Source organism: Alosa pseudoharengus, unplaced genomic scaffold, assembly GCF_046254945.1.
Source record: "Alosa pseudoharengus isolate Yale_2024_CS ecotype anadromous, Long Island Sound unplaced genomic scaffold, YU_APseudo_1.1 YU_APseudo_1.1_scf_9, whole genome shotgun sequence".
NCBI classification, from domain to species: domain Eukaryota; kingdom Metazoa; phylum Chordata; class Actinopteri; order Clupeiformes; family Clupeidae; genus Alosa; species Alosa pseudoharengus.
Window position 1 is genome coordinate 35,541,862 of NW_027468881.1, and position 12,040 is coordinate 35,553,901.

The following is a 12,040-nucleotide window of genomic DNA, read 5'->3' on the forward strand; positions in this document are numbered from 1 at the left end:
ACCAGCGCATGATTTGATCTTTAGCTGGTTCAAAGCTGACTGGTAATAAACTGTGGGACTTTAGCCAAGTGGCGCATAATGTTGAAAGCTTGAATTGTTGTGACTGTCCATAATGGGTCATGTTAGTAATGAGAAAACTAATTAAAAACATAGAAAAAGATTCTAAAATGTTTTTTTTTCCTATTCTCCTCAGATGTGCCAGTGGATAACATCAGTTTATATTCCTGTATCATTCACTCAATTCAACATTACATTCAAAGGCATGGATGTTGGGATGTAACCGAAATTACAGATAAACGGACTTACACATCTTTGGTAAAACAATGTGTTACAAATGTACCACCTGACAAGACAGATCCCCTACTTATGATGTAGGCTACTGTATCTTGGCTCCAGGACAACACCCAGGCTACTTTGAAACACTATGTTACCGCCAGTTATTATACGGCTCTTCACAATGCAAGTAGAATGCTCCATTGACTTGAATGGGATTTCCGAAAGTTCTAGCGGTCATTATTTCTTGGGAAAGGACCTCTGAAAACAAGAATGACCGCTGTCAATGGCAACGGAGTTTGCGCTTGGAACTTCATTCAAAAGTGAAAGCAGACGGTTGATCAGCTGTGTTCTAAAGAATGTTTGATTCAAGTTCAGCGTGTGTTGCGAACTATTTGTTTCTCAGCAAAAGCCACGACGAAACGGTAACAAATAAGTGTAAAGAGACATATCATGGAGTTTATTTTTTCGTTTTGGCAAGTAGCCGTATAATAAGCGGGATAATGTATAGAACGCCGGTCATTATGGGAAAATAAGCCCCTTCAGGGCGAACAAGACCCCTCCGCTGGCGCGTCGGGGTCCGGTTCGCCCTGTCGGGACTTATTTTCTCCATAATGACCGGCGTTCTATACATTATCCCTTACTAATGATGCCAGTAACGCGTTCCTTAGTAACGCGTTAATCTATTTTGACTATTTTGGCCTAATCTAATGCGCTACTATTTACAAACCAGTAATCAGATTAAAGTTACTTATCTAAATCACTGTGCGTTACTATTTTTGTAATTTTCCTTGGTAAACAGACATATTCTTTGCTTTCTTCTTTCCTCGGGGATTAACTGTCATGTAGGCTATGCCACCTTTTCAGCATGAGGACAACTCACGTGTAAAACCATGCAGCGACACAAACGTAAACAACAATGAAGGGAGGAGGAATGAGAGAGATGCACGTTTTATCTATACAGTCATTATTTTGAGTTTATGTCAGCTAAACATGACAACATTAAGGTACGTTGTACATTCTGTGCTGGCGACAATGTGCTGTCTAGCTAGACATCCCAAGTCTCCCGAAGTTTTGAGAGTCTCCCACATATTGATATCCTGACACCCGCAAATTACATAAAATCTCCCGGAACCTAGAGCGAACAAGAGCACGCAAGCCAGACCGGACTTCAAATCGCATGTGCATCTAAGTTTAACCAGAGACTTTCTAATGTGGAGACACAGCACTCGAAAAATACTCCATAGAAATGCATGGGGCTAGTTTATCACGCCAATATGGCCGTTGTCTACACATATCCCACCCCTTCCTCGGCAAAACGTCGACATGTGAATACATTGAGCCAATCATGTGGTGTGTTGTGAAGACATCGTGCCAATCATGTGTTGTGATCTCGCCGCTGGAGCAAGATTGGTGTCTTGAAGCCTTGCGCACGCGCATTTCTGCCGAAATGGATGCCTTACGAGTGCCCAAAAAGCGTTGTCAAATGGCCGCCGAGTGGAGGGCCTTGCCTAAAAGGACTTTGGTTTAACGCACACAACGGAGAGGGAGAGAGAGAGGAGTGGTGCGTGTGTGCCTGCAAGCACATCCAAGACAGAGAGCATCCTGGTCTGTTTTGCTAAATCAACCAATCAGTTTTCAGTGTAGGTGCTTATATCTCTTTTCTCCGGAACTTAATTAATCAGTTCAGTTAGTGTATCTATGAACAGGAGCGTCATGGCAGAGTCAGTGCCCCTCAAAAAGTAACATTTAAGACCCATTTCACTAGCCTGGCGGGCCACCATTTCACATCAGACTATACACAAAAGTATACCCAATTGTCTCATAAGAGTAAAACATAATGATAGTATTGCACACTGCACTGTTTGTAACAGTGACTTTAGCATTGCTCACGGCGGGTTAAATGATTGCAAAAGACTTGTTGAGGTGAGTTTAACAAGTGTAATTTCATTTGCATATTACTCAGGCCTATACTAGATGGCTAGTTGCCAAGGCTACATGAAAAGGCCAAACTACCAAAATCTACATATTTTACTATCACAATTTCTATCAATAGGCCTTCCTTATTTGGTGTACTGACTAGACATTATTGAACAAACATCTTCATTTCAGTATCTAAGTAGGTTAGGTTGGGATGTCTGCTATACATTGTTGGCATTACTGTTAAAATGCACTTCCAGTATAGTGAGTATTGGCAAAACCGGTTATCATTTTTATGTTGAGGAGGTGGGGGTGTTGTCGGCAGCTGCTGAACGTAACTTGTAATCTAACTTAGTTACTTTTAAAATCAAGTAATCAGTAAAGTAACTAAGTTACTTTTTAAAGGAGTAATCAGTAATCAGATTACTTTTTCAAGGTAATTGTGGCAACACTGGTTACCGCTGAGTTGTTTATGTCCCATTATCCTAAATGTCACGATCTAAACATCCAATGGCCTGGTAATTTTTAACTGAATCAGTCAGTCTGTGTACAGTGAATGTGTGTTTACTTTAACTTCTCTAATGGGGGAGCATATCATAACACTGTATTACAGCCCGTTGCTTACATACACAGTACAAAAGCATTTAATTTATTATTGTTCCTAAGTTGCTAAGCAGGATATATAAAAATGTTAATACATATCAAACTACCTCAGAAGTGCCTGACAGACTTCTGACATCCTGGGGTTAACCATGCAAAAAAAAAAGAAAAACAGTTCAAGGTTCTCTCCTCCTGCAACTGTAGCTGTCAGGATTATCAGGATAGCACCCAAGCACAAGACTCCTACAGGCAGAATTACAGACATACACGCTTCATTAAGACACAAACTATACAAACTTACGAACCTACAAACGACTCAGACAGGGAAACCAGAGAGACAAACCGACAAAGGACAGAAGAACAGGGGGGTAGAAATACACAGACCAATTAACAGAAAGACAGAAGACTAGACGAAACCAACAAGACCATAACAGGGAACAGGTGTGAGCAGAAATGGAGGGAAACTAACGAGACAGGAGGTGCAGACCATATAAGGGAATGGGTAGAGACAAAGCCACATGACCAGACAAGTAACCACAGAGCACATGACACAGAACAATATACAAAATGGCCACCAGGGTGGCACAAAGTCATAAGTCCTGGCAGGATCTTGACAGTAGCCCTGTAAAACTGTTCACTGTCATTGTGTAGCTTACATAGTATCAGTTAAGACTAGCATTGCTGAATTATCATCAAATATGATTAAAGTTTTTGGTCCTGTCCTGTTTTTCATGGTGGGTTTGACCCTAACTCAGCCGGCACCGGTAAGATGCATTGCTTAAAGATCTTTTCTCTTTAATATAAACCTTTACTAGCATTATCTAGCTTACATAGTATCAGTTAAGACTAGCATTGCTGAATTATCATCAAATATGATTAACGTTTTTGGTCCTGTCCTGTTTTTCATGGTGGGTTTGATCCTAACTCAGACACACCCGCCACCGGTATGTATTGCTTAAAGATCTTTTCTCTTTAATATAAACCTTTACTAGCATTACAATGCATTTATTTGAACACTGGGTCCTTTGTCATGTAAAAGTGTATGTACATTTTCTGTTGTGGACATACATTTCCTTCTTTCTTCAAATACCGTGAAGAAAGTGGACATTTTTGGCTTAATGGATGATGAAAGTACTTCAGATGGGGTCTGACCTCTTTCAACTCCTATTTTCTGAATTATATGCTGTATCGAGCAGTGGACTTAATTTATGGCATGGTGTCTTAATTAGTTTCTAGTGTGATAAGATCACCTGTAACAAACCTCCAATTTCAACGCACTGGTGTACATGGTGTAAATGCAAATTAACATTTTCAGTTTTAAATGAACTTTTTCTGAATTAACATTTTTTTTTACCTTTCTCTGTCTTAATAAGTCTGGGGACACACATTTCCTTCTTACAAATAATGTGACCAACCTGGCGATATATGGCATAATGGACAGTGACGATGACCAGGTATGACCCATTACAAAAATGAATACGACTTTGTCAATTGTGTTGTGTTGAGTAGTGAGCTTAGTTTGCAGCGTGGTAATTTGATGAAGCTCTTGTGCGATAAGATCACCTGTGGTGAAAATGTCACTGGGTGCATTACACTTAATCCAAGGAATCCAATGGCACCTCATTTTGATAATTGGGCATACAGTTCAGAAGGTACATGTAAACACACCTCTGACTTCAGCCCACTGGTGGTGCAAGAGTGCTGGAGGCAAAGACATGAGAATGACAGAAAGAGTCAGGGATCTATTCCAAATCACTATGCCTATTTAGAAACCAGAGGCTGCCAGAGACTGCAAAGGTGGGTGCCTTCACAACTTTTCTGCTTGGTCTCTAGTTAAGAAAAACTTTGCTGACCTTTAATTAAATATTTTAAATTGTATTACACAGAATACTTCTGAAAGACTCGCCTATGCATGGTTGCTATTTCAAATCCAACAGTACATTTGACTTTTTTGCTGATGCTACACTTGCTCTCTTGTTTGTATGATGGAAGATGCCAACGGGGGAATGTGGCCTCTGCAAAGCACTGTTGGCTCACATTGTCAAACAGGTGCCGGCAAATGGCTCAGAACCTGAGGTAATGCCATGTTTAAAATACTGTCATTTGAACTCAACTGTCCGTCAGAGCTTTGCTAAGATATCTTCCTTTCTTCTACGTCATCCTTTGTCTAATGTTTCCTCTTGTCATGACAGGCTCATTTAAGCAGTGTGATACATGACGCCTGTGAAAAGATCAAAGTGTCTTCACACAAATGTACTGAATTTGTGAATACTTTCCATGCTAAGGTTAGTAATAGCTTCCTGCTCAATGTCTCCTGCTGTCTTCAACCACTGCTTTCCAGCGTCCCAGAGTTAAAGTACTTCATATTCATTTTCTTTTTGACTGAAACAGGTGGAACCTACCAAAGCTACAGGTGATATGTAATGTCACAGATGGTGCATTCATGGATGCAGTGCTTGAAGTGGGAACACAACATTATGTCAATTATATTGAGGAATATTTAGAATATACTGAGGAAAATTGGACATACGAGCTTGTGTCCACACATTCATTTACTATGCCGTTTTGCTTTATACTAAATACACAGACCACACACTTTTTGTTGATATTCCAGTAAAATGCAAATAAAAACAGAATGTGATAATCTGAAAATCTCCTAAACCTATATTTAGCTGCAAAAAGGACATATACGAAATACAAACATAGACAAAGTTGGGGCAACGAAAGGCAGGACAAGTTGTTTAATGATAAAGACAACAGAAGGAGGAACATTTCACAACTAATGAGGTTAACTGGCACCATGATAGGGTATAAAAAGAGCATCCCAGTCAGAGTCTCTCAGAAGTAAAGATGTGGAGGTATTCATCACTCTGGGTAAACCTGTGTGGGTAAATAATGAAAAAAAAAATAAGAGTAATGCTTCTTAACATGTAATTGCGATGACTTTGGGAATGTCATCATCTACAGTAGGCTATATTATTAAAATATTCAGAGAATCAAGAGAAATATTTGACAACAAGGGACAGGGCTGAAAAACAATATTGGATGGCCGAGGTGTATTGGACCTCAGGTGGCACTGCATTAAAACCAGACCTATTTCTGTAAAGAAAATCATTGTATGGGCTCAGGAAAACTTCTGATAACCATTGTCTATGAGCACAGTTTGATGTTCCATTCACAAATGCTTGTGTAAACTCTACCGCGCAAAGAAGCAATCGTGTGTAAGGGATAATGTATAGAACGCCGGTCATTATGGGGAAAATAAGTCCCGACAGGGCGAACCGGACCCCGACGCGCCAGCGGAGGGGTCTTGTTTCGCCCTGAAGGGACTTATTTTCCCATAATGACCGGCGTTCTATACATTATCCCGCTTATTATACGGCTACTTGCCAAAACGAAAAAATAAACTCCATGATATGTCTCTTTACACTTATTTGTTACCGTTTCGTCGTGGCTTTTGCTGAGAAACAAATAGTTCGCAACACACGCTGAACTTGAATCAAACATTCTTTAGAACACGGCTGATCAACCGTCTGCTTTCACTTTTGAATGAAGTTCCAAGCGCAAAACTCCGTTGCCATTGACAGCGGTCATTCTTGTTTTCAGAGGTCCTTTCCCAAGAAATAATGACCGCTAGAACTTTCGGAAATCCCATTCAAGTCAATGGAGTATTCTACTTGCATTGTGAAGAGCCGTATAATAAATGGTGTATAATATTGCGTATAATAATTAGATATAATACAAAAATGTCGCTGCTTCTCTTATTTAAGATGGACTGAGGTAAAGTGGAAAACGGTCTTAAGGTTATAGACAAATCAAAATGTGCAATTCTTTTTTGGAAATAATGGACTCTGTATCCTCTGGGCTAAAAAGGGGTTATAGGGTTATAGTGGCTAACCTATAGTGCAACTTGTTATAGTGCCCAGTTCAAAACCCAGCATCTATGATGGTATGAGGTGCACTAGTGCCTACGGCATGGGCATTTTGCACATCTGGCAAGCCACAATTCATTCTAAATGATTTTGAGTGACATACTGCCATCCAGACAATGTATTTTTCAGGGAAGACCTGAGACCTTCAGTTCCTAAACATTTATACAATGTTGTTAAATTAAGAGGTGAAGCAACACAGTGTTGCTGGCATCAAATTCAAAAAGAATGCATTTGTTGTATTTTCCAAAAACTATTTTTATTCTCAAGGTTAACATGATTTGTAAATCATCAGAGATGGCAAAAGTACTCACTTCCCGTACTTAAGTAGAAGTACAAATACTTTTGTTAAAAAATACTCTGGTAAAAGTAGAAGTACTGATTTAACTTAATTACTGAAGTAAAAGTAACAAAGTATATACTTAAAGTATAAAAGTAAAAGTAGACGGTCCTGTTGACCCCCCCCCCCCCCTCCCTCCACAACATTGCACTGCCAACTTCAGAGGGCAGTGTGTGTTCTTTTGGCCTACCATCAAATGCTGGACATCTTTAGAAAGCTAAGACCCTGTAGTTTATTAGGAAGAACTGGCACAGTGTTACAGAGACTAGAATATTGTTTTTTCTTTCTGCCGGATAACAAGCATCTCTGAACTGACCACATTTCAGCCCTCTAGGTCACTTGATGTGACCCCCCCCCCCCCCCCCCCACCAGCCTCCACCGACCCAAATCTACCAGACAAGTTCAATGTGTTTTGCACTAGGTTCGAAGTAGAGTTTAGATTCTCTGCCCGAGACCGAATTTGACCGATATTTCCAGCCACTATCCTCGGGCCGGGCCGGGCGGGTCCTTGATCAAGCATTTTTTTTTTTTTAAATCATTAGCCTACTTGGGTGGGGAGCTAAAGCTATGCCATAGTCAGACTCAGAAATATTATATATTTATCAAAGTAGGCCTAAGTAACAAGTGTATACAAAGTTATACAAGCAACACGTGTCATGCGCAGCTTCTCCACTCGCACGCATCACACCAGGCCTGCTGTGCTGTATTGTGTAGCTTAAGTGCAACGTGAAGCTTGAAGATGTAAAGAAAAAAATGAAAACAGGAGAAATAACTTCGAGCAAGTTCGGAGAAAAGTCGGAGGTATGCATTTGTCAGGTATGCTTTGTTGCGTGCAATAAGTGCGCACGATGTTTACCTATGACAGCAAAAAGACTTTAAGATGAACATGAAGCAGGCTTGCCATGACAGAAATAATGATAGCCAGCCTTCAATGTCCTCTTTTGTCACTTCTCCAAGCATACACCTGAGAGTGAGGCAAGCCCTCACAGAGAAATGCGTTGAGTTTTGCTGCAGGGACATCATTTTACGTTGTAAGTGACATTTCTTCATTCGGATTCATTTGCAATCCATTCCATTCTGAATAAACAAACATAGTTTAGCCTACATTCTTCATCCTCCGTTGCATTATTCATTAATATAATTCTAAATGGATTTCTGTAGCTCAAACAGCTCGGAATTGTAGTTGAGAACGTCAGTTATAATGGCCCACGTATTTAAAAAATGTCGGGTTAATGTGTCGGGCCGGGTCGGGCTCGGGCACAATGTGCACGGGCTCGGGTAGGGTCGGGCTTGATTTTTTGGGCCCGATCTAAGCTCTAGTTCGAAGCCCCACGTGGGTCCCCCCACTCCACCCCCCATGCCGCCACCTCACCTGCTCCACTGGTCATCTCGGAGCATGAGGTTCGGAGGCTCTTCAAAGGTCAGAACATCAGGAAAGCGCGGGGACCAGACATGGTGTCCCCTGCTACCCTCAAGCACTGTGCCAGCGAGCTGACCCCAGTGTTTACGAACATTTTTAATCAGTCATTAGAACTATGCCGAGTACCTGCCTGCTTCAAATCTGCTGTTATCATTTCGGTGCCGAAAAAGCCTAAGATCACCTGCTTGAATGACTAAAGACCGGTCGCCCTCACCTCTGTAGTCATGCAAGCATTTGAACACTTGGTCCTCTCTTATCTTAGGCCTAGTCCACACGTACCAAACCGATCTTTTTTTCCTCCGTCTTCCCTGGAACCGTATCAAGAATATTTGCGTCCAAACGGATCCATCTCAACACGACTCAACACGTTACTTCATACCCCAGGCCTATAGGTGGCACTGTTTCTTTACAGAAATTGACCAAAACTGACAGAATAGGCAACGACGAAATGGCTAGTGCAAGGAAACCAGAATTGCTTGTGTGGACTGATGGTGAACTGTCAACTGTAGTCAACTGTAAAACTAATAAACTTTATTTTACGGTTTGTGAAGGGTGCAGTCCCGTCCTTTATTTGGCTAACGCAGGTACAGTAGGGCTACTAATCACCTTTACTGTCTTTGGTTGTGTGATAGTCCGTGATTCACATTAGTTTTGGCCATCACCAATTAGGCTACTAAACGCAAGGCTTACCCAAGTCTAGGCTACTCTGTCGCCACATTTATAATATTGCTATAAAACCTTCGTTAGTAACAGTCAATACTTTTGCCTGCATCAAATCGCGCATTTGCATTCAGTGTGCTACCGTAAGTTCTAAGCGCCTTTGTATGCTTATATCTGATTTCACTCGACTGTGAATGCATGTATATATGTTGTAAGACATGTAAAATAAATGAATGACACTGGCACTACGCACAAATTAATGTAGCCTAAACTTACACCGCACTTTCCTAATAACTTAAGTTCTCTCGCGTCACTGACAGTAGCTAGAATGCATTAAAAAACACCGGGAAAAACAGTATATAAGTATATGTGATATTTATCTTACGGAGTGTAATCGTAGGTAATGTCATGTATGAAAACTAGTATTGTTCGGCAATACTATAAGTGCAAGTCCAGGGCAGCTGAGGTGTGGCGATGACATCCTCGATACACAAGCAGGATGTGCGGTTTCGCTGTGTAAACTAATTCAAACGGGCTACGGTTTCAGATTTTTCCACTCTGGGACCAGGTTTCAAAAAAGTGCGGTTTACAGGATTCGTTTGGACGCTCGGCCAAGACGAAGCAAAACCTCTGCGTTTAACCTAAAAAGCGTCTCCGTGTGGACAGGCCCTTAAAGCATCCACCGACCACCTCATGGACCCCCTTCAATTTGCATACAGACCCAACCGCTCAGTTGACGATGCAATCAACATTGCACTTCACTTCATTCTACAACACCTGGACAGTCGGAATACCTACGCAAGAGTCCTGTTTGTGGATTACAGCTCTGCCTTTAACACCATCATCCCTGACCTCCTCCACAGCAAACTGACCCATCTGAACATTCACCCCCTCCTCTGCTCATGGATTACAGCATTTCTTGGCAGCCTCATTCAGCAACCATCATGGAAACTAGGACAGAGTGTTAAAAATGATAGTCTGATGTTTGTTCAAAGCTTTCAGGAAACGATCGCTACGGTAACCCTTGGTCAGTGATTTGTTAACTTTGTGATCTGTACTTTGCCTATTAGTTAAATATTTATTATAAATGACTAGAATTACTTTCTATTATAGCGATAGTTAAAATGATAAATAATTATTATCCAATATAGTAATGATATAATTAACCTAAATTTCAGAGTATAAGTATAAATACTCTTTTGATCCCGTGAGGGAAATTTGGTCTCTGCATTTATCCCAATCTGTGAATTAGTGAAACACACTCAGCACACACCAATCCCGGCGCAGTGAGCTGCCTGCAACAACAGCAGTGCTCGGGGATATGATTTTTTTAAAGAAAATACATTATTTCATATAAGAAACAGACTCCTTTTTTCAATACCTCCCAAGCCATATGACCTAGTGACTCCAAACCAATGCAGAATAGTTCTATTAGAAAGACTCAGGGAAGTATAATGAAAGTAACACATGTTTTAATCCATCAAAGGATACACAAAATACATAAGCAACAATAAGATAGTCTTTGGCGTAGGCCTCGTCCTAGGTCACTGAATGTGCAGACCCTTGCAGATCCTGCCGGAATGCAACGGCAGGTGGCGGAGCCTACCCCCAAAGAATAAGAAATAAAGATACCCACCAGAAATGTTTAGATGGTCATCTGAAATAGAGCATAAGAATATTAAACAGTGCATGTTGTAACCCAGGAAATGAATCAGAGAAAGCAAGAAAGAGTATCCGATGACCTGAATAAATATACTACTAATAAGATAACTCATGATTTGATAATAATTCAACCACCTGTAACTCAAAGATTTAAGATTGATTTGGTGCTATAGAAGGGAGTCTACAGCGGCGCTCAGGGAACATTGAGGGGTCAGGTGCCTTGCTCAAGGGGGTTTCAGCCACTCCTACTGGTCGGGGATCAAACCAGCAACCCTCAGGTTGCAAGCCCGAAGCCCTAACCAGTAGGCCACAATTGCCCCCCAAATGACATGCAGGGCAATGAGCTTGCATTTGCAGATGCTCAGGGTTAGAGCAGGGGAATAGAGCCTGCAGTTGCAGATGCTCAGGGTCAGAGCAGGGGAATAGAGCCTGCAGTTGCAGATGCTCAGGGTCAGAGCAGGGGAATAGAGCCTGCAGTTGCAGATGCTCAGGTACAGTGCTGCAGGATTCAGCTCGCAGTTGCAGATTCTTGGGCTCAGTGCAGCGGGACAGAGGTTGCAGATGCTCGGGGCAGTGAAGCAGAAATAGAGCTTGCCGTTGCAAATGCTCTGGGTTAGAGCAGAAGAAATAGAGCCTGCAGTTGCAGAAGCTCATGGTGCATGATTCGATGCATGGTGGCCCGAGTTGGCCTTATTCGAGCAGCGGTACTAATGAGACAACCCACAAGCACCCAGACCCAGTGCACAAGGTGTCAGCTGCACAAATGCCACCAAGCCAAAGCCCTGGAACAAACGAAGCGAAGAAAAGATGAATAAAGTAAGATTAAATTTAGATAATAACCACCACCAGACATTTGAAAGAGAAAGTACATGATTACAAGACAGAATAAATCTGATTTAAGGACGACCCCTATTAAAAGGTGATGACCGTTTCTGTGAGCAAGCCGCATCCTGCAACAGAATGAAGCTAAAGCAGACCCAAGGGCAAGGTGAAATGAGGGAGGCCATGCTTTTGCACCTTGCTCTTGGAAAAAACCCCAAAATAAGATGAGCAGCATAGGTAACGTTAGCTAAACAAGACAAGAAAACATGAATATTAGACATTGACCATGGGTAATAAGTTCTTTAGAATAGGGATCGAGGAATAAGAACAGCTCATGGAGATGAGTGCTCTCTCGAGTGTAAAGATGAGCATAACCAGCATTGGTAATGCAGAGGTCGATTCGAAGTGCAGGAG